General features: G+C 42.1%; 1 protein-coding gene across 5 annotated transcripts in view; it reads left to right on the top strand.

Moving 5' to 3' along the window:
• The window catches only part of Cut (homeobox protein, cut), a 168,376-nt gene that overhangs the window by 87,281 nt on the left and 67,780 nt on the right, over positions 1-13,315 (top strand). The gene's annotated exons all lie outside the window — the stretch shown is intronic.

Below are 13,315 nucleotides of genomic sequence, written 5' to 3'. Positions count from 1 at the left end.
AAAACTCGTTTCTACCCCTTCCCCCTCACGCCCCCCTCCTCCTCTCTTCTCGTGCACATGCACGATCTCGTATACAGCACGTTCGCGAACGTCGGTATGGGTGCGCGTCGTCGAAGTGGACGGGGGAAGACCGCTTTCCTCTGCCTCTGGCTCAACGGCAGCGGTTAAAACCCCCTACCACTTTCTCTCTACTCCTGCACCTTTACCCTTGCTCCGTACACTTTTAAAAAGGGTTTTCCAGTTCGAACAGATCGATCGCGACCCCCTGCTTCCTCCTTTCCTCTCCTTTCATCCCTGAGATGCGTATCTGGTCACGGCGGCCCGCTGATTATATCGTAATTACGGTTTTAAGTATATTTCATCGAGCACGCGAGCCACGAACATCGGGGGTGGAAAGCCGGAACAGCCACTGGAAGAGAGACAGTTAAAGTCGTGCCCCATTCGATTTAATAGCGATTGTATAGGTATCGTTGTATCGTGGAAATGGTGGAGTACCGATAGTAACGCGAGACTCTGTTTCTTAACTCTGCTAAGTTCTTTGAATTATTTTACAGGATCGACTGTTTTATTCTTCGTGAATGTTGTTGTTTTGCGAGAAGAATAGAATTATTTCTATGCACGATATTTTGTTCCATTTGCGTGTTAGAGTTTCTTCTTTTTTTTTTTTTTTTTTTTAGAATATCTAAGGTCCATTTGTTTGCTAAAACAAAAGTAAAAAAAATTCGAGAACCGCGGCACAACTACCCTGTATTTGGAATTGCGCGTCTTTTTCATCGGAGGAGTCTTCGTATGAAATAGCGACGACTGCTTCTAAATATTATACACCGTTCATTGACTTCTTTAACTTCCAAAATCATTTTGTCTAAACACACGAGAATGCAACAGATATATCAATAATATTATTCAATCGATTTCATGGACGCACCGGATGCGTCAAATTATCACTGCTACTTTTATTCTTTCCAAATTCCGAAATTTTATTTATACCTTTATTCCTTCATTGCTTTATTCCTGAAAGCTGTGGAATACGCAACAAGTAGTAAAACCTAAATACGTGGAATATTAAATCTTTGTAGAAAAAATATTTAAAGAGTATCCGCATTCTGATAATATCTGCTGAAATATAATTTTTATTTCGAGCAGTGTGGATACCAGAAGAACAATTTTAAAGTTTTCTTTCAGTCCGCCGGGGTAAAACCATCGATAGGCAATCTTTTCTTATCAGGTCACCGAAGATTTATAGAAACGAACCGCAATGGCGTACTGTCATGACTTAGCACCGTACACGAACCATGATCTAGAGCGAGATATATGCGTGGTCGCGCGCGCGGGCGCACGATGGTGTGAACGTGGCCACTGCGGCCATAAGAGGAACTGGAAGCACTAACTGGAATTATCGCTTATAACCGTGACGAACGCGAGCTGGGGAATTACACGCTCGATCCGCGCGAGTGATGTATGGGGAAATATAGGGAGTTTTTGGCTTGATTTACTCTAGCGCCCGTGTAGTGGCCCAGTCACAGCATGGTTCAAGTGTTATTGGATGTTGGCGACGCGTGACTGCAACGTAGATATTAGCGAGCTGGCTTGATAAAATTAATGACCCGAGTAAAACGTATCCATACGATCGGATGATTAGGATAAAAATCAATTTCTCCTGTTCACGGTCTCCGCATATATATATACATACACAGTTCCAAATGGAGCAAAAACCCCATTTTTCTTTGCAGTTATTAACCTGCCAGTTCGTTCTTTTTCGATTTTCCTTATAGATTTATCATTTAATGCCATGTAACTTACCATTTAATGCTCTCGTATTAGTACACTCTATGTTCTTCAAGGGATTTCATACGGTATCGCAGAGTAACCCTTAAAAGTACCAGGGCGAGCCGTGCCACGTCGTTGAGATCCATCGTGAAACCCCTTAAATTTTAGATCGCTTTTAAACCGGCACTGAGCGCAACGCAAAAGGTAATCAGGTTTCGAGTTCGCCTAGCTTCTGCGACCGACTCCTCCTCGTAAAACAAGAAAAACCGTGTGTGCGTTTGAGGATAAAGAAAACGTCACCAGAGTACGAAGCGTCCATCTTCCTTGCGTTACGCGTACGACGAACTTGTCCGCAGGTGGAGGAAGGACACAAACGAAGGGGAGTATGGCGAGTGGGGATGGGAAAACCATGGCGTCTCTCGAAATTAATTTTTTTTGCTGGCCGAGATAAAAACCTAACGAAGCCGCGGCGCGCTTTATTACGCGAAAGCGAACGACGGAAGAGGTGGAGAGCGCGAGGGTGAGATAGAGAAAGGTGGAGAGACGCGTGTATTCAGGGACGAGGAAAAGGACAGAGACGGAGATACGGAAAAGGGGGATTGATATAGGTGTTCCTGGTGGCGATGGCGGAGCAACGGGAGGGTAGGGGTGGCTGAGACACAAATACGCTGAAAATTAGATTCATAACTTTTCTGCTGCGCTTTCGCGGCGGAACGACTAAAGGCTGGCCAGGCTAGTTAAAAATTCTGTGTGCCCGCGAATATCAATCCCTACCCACCTCGAAGCTGGGGGCTTCCAGCCTCATACACGGCAAGAGATCACCTACGACCCCACTTTTTCACCCCTCATCACCCCCCCGTATATCCTACACGGTTATAGCCCTCCGACTCGGCTTGTGTGCCTTTCCTCCGCGCCACGTACACGCCTCCATCGTCCAGACGGACGACCAGGAATTATCTCCGTTTTTCCGCAAACGCGATTAACCAGAAACGTCGGTCAGCAAGCCCTCCGGGATCCTCTCGACCAGAGGGTGCTGCCGCTGCTGCTGGCTCTTCTTCGGCTTTCGACTCGACTCGGCTCGGCTCGACTCCGTCGATTGATAATTCACGATTAATCCGCTACGAGAGCCGGCCTCTCCTCACCGTGGTCTCCGCAACCCTGTTTCCACCCCTGGGTAGACTTCACGGCAAATTCCACGGTGGCTCGTAATTTCGTTGCGCCGCGAATTTGAAAACGTTCGCGATAGGATGAAGACGCGCAGGCTTCTCTTTTAGCGTTCTCTTTGGCGTTTGAGGAGTTTGATCCCTGAATGGAAATATGGGTTCGTGCAGTCGGACGAGAACGAAGACATCAGCTATGAGTGGCGATTATACATATTTTAGGTTTTGATGAATATCGGTAGATGTTATTTTCGCTGGTCGCTTTTTTTGTTTTACTTTATTAATATAGTATGTAAAATTGTCACGAGATTCTCATTTCTAATTTTGTCACGAGCATCCATTTAACACTGGGATTACCTTTATCACTACTAAGCCTAATTATTGTATTTGGTCCTACGTGATCCATTTTCGTTCTTAGAACTCCTATTTCAAACCGTACTAGAATCAAGTTTTTCATCTACTTCTTTTCATACATACGAATATTAAGATTCATCAGAATAGTGAACGAAAACATTCATTAAATTTGCGTACAAGCTACGTAGTCGGAATAGACTTATATCGTATAAATACAAGAAAATGAATTTTTCAATTTGGACTAGAAGATCCGATATTATAGAAGCGTTAAAAAATCGCGAAATCTAATCAATCACAGAACACAATCCCCATTAATAATGCGAAACCACCGATTAGCGAATGACTCCCTAACGTTCAACCCCGAGCAAACAAGCTCGATATTCGAACCCTTCCACAGCTGACCAATAACTTATTCGCCAAATATTTACCGATAGCCTCGAGCAAGCTGGACAACGTTATCGCCAACGGAAAGACGGCCGCGCGAAATAACACGAAACAGCCGCGATTTCGGCTGTCTCATTGGTGCGAGACAACTACAAGTTTTCGGCGGGTGCGTTCAATTGGATTGGCAAAATGTCAAAGGCTCGTTAGCCGCGGGCTCGTTTGCCGCGCGGTACAACGTTCGCGGAATATAGGTTCGAAAGTGTAATAATAACGGGCCAGCATTCCTTGGCGGCGCGGCGAGGTTCACGGAGTGTACAGTAAATCGAGCGTGCGATACAGAGGCCCGCGTTGAATTATCGTCAGATAAGAATTCCCCTGCGACGTTTATTCGCGGGCCGAACAAAAACTGCGCGTGTATCGCTTCGTCCAAAGCACGAACTGGTGTATTATTACGCAATGGGACGTAATATAATGCTGGAGTTCTTAGATTGTGTTCCGCATTGTCGCGGAGCTTTATGCGATTTCGTGGCCGCGCATTGTTCCCCGCCACCGCCGCCGCTTCCGCTTCTCTGCGCCGCTTTTTAACGGTCCCCACCCTTTACCGCGAAGCTTTCCCTTTTGCTTCCAACTTTTTTCCATCTGTCGAACTTACGCGATTACTTAGGCATTTTGAACGACGTTTGATGAAATTAATAAAGCGAGTCTCTCGAAACTGACTCCACTTTTTCTCATAGTACTCGCCCCAAAAACGAAAATAGCGTGACGGAGTACGCTACCGATCGAATATTTGGAATCACTCTTCGCTTATACCGAATCTCCTGTCAACTTTATTATCGATTCGAAATCAATGCAGATATCGATATTCATTTTCTTTACTCGAACAGACTTCTGACAAAACAATTTCCAATATAGAAGAATTCTGAGCCGACCATCTTCGAAAAATCTCGTCTTCTATGCAACATATATAATTCTACATTTCTGACCACTAATATATGTATAAGTTATCAACGTCCATCAAGTAATCATCCAAATGAACAAGTAATCTTCTGAAGAACCGAAAAAAGAAACACGATTTTTTCGGGCAACGGTGAAATTACTGTGGCCTTTTACCAACCAAAAAAAGGAAGGGGGGAAATCCCCTGAAAAGCTGGCTCACCCGGTGAGGACGTAACTTATCAGTCGTCGGAGTTCCCCGGCGACGGAGCCCTTTCCACCTTCGCTTTTAGCCCGGCAAGTATATGATATTTAAAATTAATCCTTCCTTTGTGCGAGCTTCTCGCTTGCTCGACTGTCTGTCCGTCTGTCTTTTTATCGCGCCGATATGGAGTCGTATGAATTTTACTCCATTATTCGTGCCGTCTGTGAGCCGGTTCGTGAACCATTGAGCCGCGGGAAGGAGAAGCCCGGAGCTCCGGTGAAAAAGAGAGGAAAAAAGATAGGAAGCAGCCGGAGGAGCGGCACGGGGAACGGGGTTCGTCTTTTTGTCTTTGCCACCGGGACCGCCGAGGCTTTCATTTCGAATCCTCAATCACCGTCGGTGATCAATCACAATTGAATTCGAGCGGCGAGGACGCAGCAGCCTGAAAAAAAAGGAACTCGAATCGCTGAAGAAGACGAGTCGAAGACGGGTACTCTCGATGTTGAACAGCGGCGCCCTGCAACATGTGTGCAACGTGTCTAACGATTTTGAAAATATTACGCGTGATTTAAATCGATGAAACTTGCTTTTTGACAAATTGGCAAGATTTAATCGAAGTATTTTTAAAATGTAAAAAGTTGGAGCAACTTTAAAGTAGAAGATAATTTAATGTGATACGACAAGTCTATATTTTTCTCTTTGTTCGCTCCGAGCTTAAAACGCTTATCTGTATCCGCTTTATGATTATATGCACAAACTAGAGTAGGAATTAGTAATCAAACACCGAATTGATCAAATCCACGTTTTCCTAACTAATTTATAATCAGCATTCAGGAAATGAAACAAACGACCTATTTTCAAAGATATATCATCAAAGATAAGAAAATGCATGAGATAATCGCAACTGGCAAACACCAATATATTCATAATCGTTAGTTATTTCCCCGACATTTCGATCTGCAAAGTCGATTAATTCATTTTCAACAACTTAGCATCCGCAATAATATACATACGGCACTACTGACCAAGTACACGATCAACACCGACATTCTCAAACATCCCGTATCCTTAACCATCCCATAGAAAGAACTTTCGTACGATCAACTCCTGGATGAGCATAGAACAGCCAGCAAACGGTCGCAATACCGTTGGAGTTCCTTGAAAAAAGTCATCGATAGCTGCAGCAAGCGGCAAGTAGCATTACCCGATTGAAGTCAGACGGCAATCGGAAGAGTAGCAGCAGAAGTCAGTGTCTGGCGGGGTGTGGGAAAGGGGCTGGCCCGGTTCGTGGATGCCTTTTGAAGCTTCCCCAACCGCGGGCCGAAGGATAATGCGCAAAGCAAAGGATAATTCCCCGATACGGGGACGGAATCCGGCTAGTGGCATGACGAGGTAGGATAGAGAGCGTGGGTGGAAGCGTAGAAAGGGGGTGGAAGTGGGAGGGGATGGGGGTGGGGAAGAGGAGTACACGGGGGCGTGGAGTAAAAAACTCTTATTTAAAAATGTATTTACCGTCTGGCTCGCAAGGATCGCCATCCGCCTGGAAAGTTCGGTGTTTACCCCGTTGAGCGTGTGTGCACCCCTCGCCGCTTTATCTGGAGACGTAGAAACCGCAGGAGGCGCACGGGGGCTTGCAGCCACCCCTGTTGTTATCCGCGGATGCGTGTGTGCAAACATCGGGGAAGGGGCGCGTGCGCGACCGAAGGAACCCGCGAGTCCGTTTCCTGGCCTCCGCAGAGGCCTTTCAAACCTTTTCGGCTACTCTCCGCGCCGTAGAGGGAGAAAATTGCAACCCTTATGGAACTCCACGACCCTTGCGGTCCACTCGATTGTTGTAGATTCCACGGTAGCTTCGAATTAGAGGGTTGTCTCTTCCTTCTTTCTTTTTTTTTTTTTTTTTTATTTCATTTAGGGATTTCGTATTTGTTGCGTTTGTTCTTCCGGTTCTTTTTGTTTTTAGGGAAGGCTCGGAGTGATAATCTCGTGTAAGCCCGTAGCGTGGGTTTGCTTTATAGACGCTGTTTTTTATAATCTTGTTAGGTTCATGCACGTTTTTATTGTGGCCGTAAGAGTTCAAGGAGTTTGATTCTGTCCCTTCGACGAGTTTACGGTGTTCCTATGGACACTATACGCATTTTTATTTACGTATAGATTTGAAACAGTTGTTTCATTTTAATAGAAAATTCTCTCATACAAGCTTCATGCATAAAATGTACCTATAAAACGGTGTAGTCTTTCAGGATGCTCAGTTTTATTTGGCTCTCTTTGCCACGCCGTAAAACGATCAGAAAATATTCGTATCGCTGTGAAAGCTATATATAGAACGTCATAAAAATAATTCTTGCGTATTTAAAAGAATTAAGGTCCTTCGCGTTGTATGTACAATTTCATCTAACTATAAACTAATTATCGTTCAAAAATCGACCATCAACAGCGGCAGCTGACGCTATCCGTTTAAATCGCGTTCAAATTGAATCGCAAAGTACGCGAACGATAACACCGGGTTACCTCCTCTTTCGAACCGCCATTGTCTTCCCACGCGAAGCATCAAAACCGTAACTTTAATCGGACAACTGCAAATACGGATGTGCAAATACATAGACACACATATACCCACCTGTATCTGTATACACAAACGCCACGGGAACGCGGCGCGAGTAGCGCGCGAGCGCAACGTTCCGATTTCGAACTTTACATCGAAGCAGTCCGCGGAAAACGTATTTGGGATAGATGGATGAAACGTAACTATCAAAGTTGGCGATCGCAGCTTGACGGCATTTTCCCACCCTCCCGCCCTCGCACAACCGGAACTCACCCCCTTCACGTTCGTCCCCGACGCTTGCTCACAATTTATATTACGACCGAGGCGCGCATATAATTAATTTAATTAAACGCTCCGCGCTGAAAATCGTCCTATTAGTTCGGCAACTTTTGACGGCTGCTGCCTGCCCCATCCCTCTATGCTTGCTGTTTCTCTGGTTCGTTTTCTGCGCTTCTATTCATCCCCCTTCACATTTTCGTCGCTTCGGCACCGACCGAAGCAAGTTTCTCTTTTTTTTTTTCACCACGCTTCGAACTCCACTGCTCTCCCTCTCTTTCTCCTCCCCCTCTCTGTCTCTTTGTTTATCGAAACTAAGTTTTCGTTAACACTTTGCGACGAATAGCTTTTTTTTCATTGTCTCTCTCGGAGACATTGCGGCGGTCTTGTGAAAGCACGAAAAGAATCAAGTTGTTCGAGGACTTTAAACTACTTTGAAATTTTGTAAACGAACTTTTTTTACCATGTTAAACCATGCTTCTCCGTTTAATCAAGGTGAATGAAGTTTTCACGAGTTGAAATAGTACCTCGTTTCTTCCTAAGCTCTTCTGATAACTTTGCGATCTATCGATAAGCGCAGCTACTTTAACGTCTGAGCTTGTAACTGTACGTGTGTTACGGACCACATACTTCTACTCACTTTCTTCTCACTGCACTATCGACTGCAAAGAAGCGTATTAGTTGTATATAAAACCCTTGCTTATTTTGATTTATAATTACCTTCTACGAAAATTACTATCATCTATAAAGCATCATAGATAAAGAAAATACGTATATATGTATATGTATATTTTACATAGATGTACACGGTGGGTACAAAAAGTATAAACACATATCCTTACTTTCCAACAAAACGTCCTTTTCTACATTTCATTGTCATAACATCACATTCTTGTAGCCATATGTAAGCCCTACTAAACGATGCGAAATTTAATATACGTGGACCCAATTAATTAGTATGTAAATGCTTTGTATATAAATACATATAATAGTATGGAAATACTTTTTGTAACCACTGTAGATGAATATTTTATACGACCAGCGATTAAGCGATAAACTAACATGAAAAGGGACGTGTTTTTACGTGACCAGTAGTGTAACATGTTAAATGGAGTGGAGAGTATGAAAAGTAACTGACGTGCAAGTGCAACACGGTTCGTCCCGTTCCGTCGATCTCATCTTTCAACGAGGGTTGTCCTCGTAAGAAATTCCTCCGGGCGGTTTTCCTGCTCCGAGTTACAGATTTATCGCTCGAGTAAACAGTCCTGATATTACCAGGCCGGGGCACTCAAGACGCGTCGTAATATTTCTTCGTCCCTTCCAAAGATACTTGTTGAAGCGGACTTTCAAACTGGCTGACAAATGCCGGTGTTTCGCGGCTCGTCCAAATCTCGATGCGGAGCCGATTACTCTTGGCAAACCAGCTAGACAGTGGGCGTTAATAGGTTAATTCCGATGACAACACACACCGATTATGCCAAGACGTGGTCGGTCACGGCTCATCGACTCCCGTTTGCTCCTCTAACCGATACGACACCAGTAATTGTTGATGGATACAGTCGTCCTAATCGGTTCTCCTTACGACGAAGGTAATATTAACGCGTAGTTTGTCAAATAGTTGCGTTCGTGGCTATATATTGTATATCTGGTATACTAGATATCACGATTGTATCGAAAGTTATGAAAATGATTTGAGAAGCGAGTAATAAATTTTTAATGCAAGACATACTTCGCTAATTTTGAGATTCTTCAGATTCTTCATTTATATGAAAATCGTATGATGTATTGATTAAATGAAGCAAACGGTATGATTTAGAGTATATTTAACGTTCTGAATATTGGAAATTATAATTTATAATAAGATCCGTATAATGTACTCTTAACCTCTTAATCGGAGAAGCGAATCATTTTCGTGACAGAATCGATAACGATATACGCTACTTCTCATGTTTTTGTTCGACGAATAATCTAAATTTAGCACGTGTGATTAACACGTGTAATTTTTAACCAATAACGCAATAAAAACAGTATTCGTTGTTCTAATAAATCGTATGCGTTAACAATAACAAGGAACTTATCTTTCATAATAGACGTGAAAAAAACTGCGGAAGGTAAACGAATAATTATAACCAGTCTTGTACATATAAGTAATATAAAAAATGCAAGGAACGTTTAATGATCAAGAAATCTTTTTTTCTTTTAAAACAAAAACGATTCAAAACTGATCGAACAAATTTATTAGGTTGTCCGGAAAGTGTCTTTCTTTCGCAAACGTGTTTTTTACAACAATGCACCTTCATACAAACGTGAAACCAAGTCTGTGAAATGACGCGGTATTTATCTCAACAGTGCAAAATGGATCGTACGTAATTCGACAAAATAATATAAAACAAAAAACGTTGTGCGTCTATTATTTCCTCATAAAACGAAAGAAACTTTTCGAACAACCTAATACATGTAGTGAAGCAAAAAGATCTTTTTAACCTACAATCAGAAATACTTTAACTTAACTAATCTACTTATACATTTCTGAATAGACAACGCGAAGCTGCAAGAGCTATCGGAATACCTAACAAATTTAATCCATTTAACCAAAATCGAATCACGTTGCCCGACCAATTAGCTGCAGCAGATTCGCAAGGATTGAGAACCATCGTCGAGCGACAATAAATAGGAATCGCGCTCGATTTGCAGTGTAAGGGGTGCAGGTTGCACCGCGGCCACCTCTAAACTCCAAAGGCTAGTCGGCCAGGCTTCTTGGAGCTTTGCTGACCCGACCGGACAGATTGCGGCTGGCCAAGGAAACCACCCTCTGATCTCACCCCGTTTTAGGATTACCGTTATTTCCAGCCTCCTCCCTTCTCCGTCTCTCTCTCTCTCCTTGTCCCGTCGCCTCCTTCCTCGTTCGGCCACCCTCCCTTCGTCATTCACGCTTCTCTGTCCGTGCTTTGTCATTTGCTTAGGGCCAATCTGCGCCGGAAATCCCTTCGGTGCACCTTCTATCCTGGCAGATCGGTGATCGTGATTCGATGTGACTGCCGGCACAGAGCTGGCCAATGATCGGGTCCAGCCGCAATCCCCCGTGCTTATCGCACCCACCCTCTGTCGCTCCTGTTCGCGCTGACCGCAGCTTCGAGGGGTTGCTTTTGCGATCAGCCACGAAAACTTACCTTCTCAGATCCTTCCAGCCGAAATCGTCCGGATCTTTCTACGGAAACTTAGGTTTATCGTGGCTTTCCAGGGAAGTTTGGAATTTTGGCGAAGAAAATTGTTTACAGGCAATTTTAGAGGTCGTTGAACGAGATATTTGATTAAATTGATTAAATTGATTGTTTATTGCGAGTGATTGATAGAGAGATGGACGTGTTTTGATACTTAGTTTTATATTTTCTTCTTTGCGTTATTTGATTTGGTGAGATCGATAGAAAACGATATTTACGAGGAGATAAGTTGGTAGAATAATAGCGAAGATTTGGACTGAATTATGAAAGTTTAAACAATTTGAACAATATTATTAGGAATTTCGTGGTATAGTCTTCGTTTCGGGTTTTAAATATTCTGTTTTAATTTCTATGCTCGATCTATCCTATAATCCCTACCCCTATTCCTTAAATCAAAATTGAAACCTCGGTACGTATTCCCTGCAATTCAATTTTAATTTCATTTCTAACTCTAATTTTCAATGTATAATTCGTTTCATCAGAAATATCGTATCTTACTACTTCGAATTAAAACCAATAGTTAAAGTTTCAATCGTTAATTGTAATTATTAGCTATAAATCTTATTCCTACGATTATCGACACAAAAATTTAAATCACAAATATTTTTTTCAAATAAAAATACCTCCAATTTTAGTCGTAATAATTTTAGAACACTGTGTAATATTAATCGGAAGATCAATTTTTGATCGAATGAATACGGGCAATTGTGCCGATTTATTCGACCTATTTATACTCATATGGTGGCCGAAACGGGGACCTCTTATCAATTATCAACGGCAACTTCCGCGCGTGGACCGATCGGAACGAAATAGTTCATCAGTCGATTCGATAACTTTGGACGCTAGATTTGTTCGTGTGCTCTCATTATCTTTACAGTTTTCCCCCGTACGCTTGACACTCGATTCCTCGAGGAGGAATCTTTATCAAAGCGGCTTCCTTCGATGGTATTTGTACGCCTTTTCGAATGGGAGTAAAATAAATGACTCGTGACCTTTCCAGAACGCAGCGACCAGAGATTCGAAAAACGACGGGCTTGTTTCACCGACTGCGTAATTACTACGCAACGACCTTGTATCATTTATCTTTTTTTAATTGCAATTGTCAAATGAAAATCTTCGATATATATTTGTGAAATTTATTTCAATGAAATTTTGTTTCGGCCAAACTGGATTATATATTTCACTACCATTATGTTACAATTACGCCGTGATCGTGGCTTTTTACGATCTCATTTTTTAAATTGCGAATGTCGAATGAAAGTGGCCGAAATGGATCTGAAAATTATTCGAATACATTTTTATCGCAATTAAGTTCAATTATATTTTAATATGATCATGTTACGATTGTATCGTAGCCGTGGCCTTTTACGATTTCCTTTTTCAAATTTCGATTGTTGAATGAAAAGCCTCGAAATTGACCTGAAAATTACTTGAATAAAAATTTGTTACGACTAAACTGAATTAAAATTAGAATAGAATAATTTGAAACACAAAATTCTTCAAAATGCTTCAAATTTCTGTATTACATTAACGAATATTATTCGTATTCGAGAAAAGGAATTTCTACAAAACTTTCAGTCAGTGAAATACATCTTTGACATACAGTGGCAAGTATATAAATAGGTACAAGTAATTCTGAATTTAACTGGAATTATTTTTTCTTTGCACATTTCAGATATCAGAATTCGTTGAATCAGAGTTTCACTAATACCTCATTCCACGAAATAATATCAATTCAGAAACAAATAGTATCCTACGTTCTTACACGTTTGTCACTGAACGTTCCAATACAGCGTGGTATATTATTAATATTATTATCTCACCAAACATAGTATTATTTTACCAAAAGAATTGTAACTTACATTCGGCTACATTACATTCATACACTTTCAAAAAGTTTCATTCGCCTGGCAGCAATATACGTAACTATGTACATGATTTCTCTCATCGGAATCGATTAATAGCATTTGATCGAAGACAGAAACCTGCGTTTCTTATCGGTACGGAGAAATTCGACGCCAATGGCCAGCTCGGCTGTTGCGGGAAGCTGGGGTTATCTGCCATGAAATAAATAAGTTTATACATTTCGGCTAATCGTGCGGCACCGTTCGATCTCGTGAAACAGCTTACTGTACTCCTCGACGCCTGCTGCAAGGATGGAAATGTCCAATGATCGTGGCCCTCGATTGGCCTCGCAGACCGATCACTTCCAAATCGTCCGCGTACGTGACAAGTCGTTGCTATCCATTTTCCTATCGACGATTTCTTTGAAGATAGGAAACTTCGCGATCAGACGTACAGTTCAAAAAAAAGTGCAAGTTTTCTTTTTGAAGTGATTCGATACTACCATTGACTGTGTTGAGTATGTCACAGTGAAGTTCGTGATTTTGGACAATTTCTTTTATGTGAAATCCTTTCCTTGATATTTGTCCCTTTCTTTTTTTTTCTTTTTTTTTTTTTTTTGATTTATTGA

This window comes from Bombus fervidus, chromosome 5 (genome assembly GCF_041682495.2).
Source record: "Bombus fervidus isolate BK054 chromosome 5, iyBomFerv1, whole genome shotgun sequence".
NCBI lineage: Eukaryota > Metazoa > Arthropoda > Insecta > Hymenoptera > Apidae > Bombus > Bombus fervidus.
Note: the sequence above shows the minus strand (reverse complement) of the source record. Positions and strands in the feature narration are given on the sequence as shown.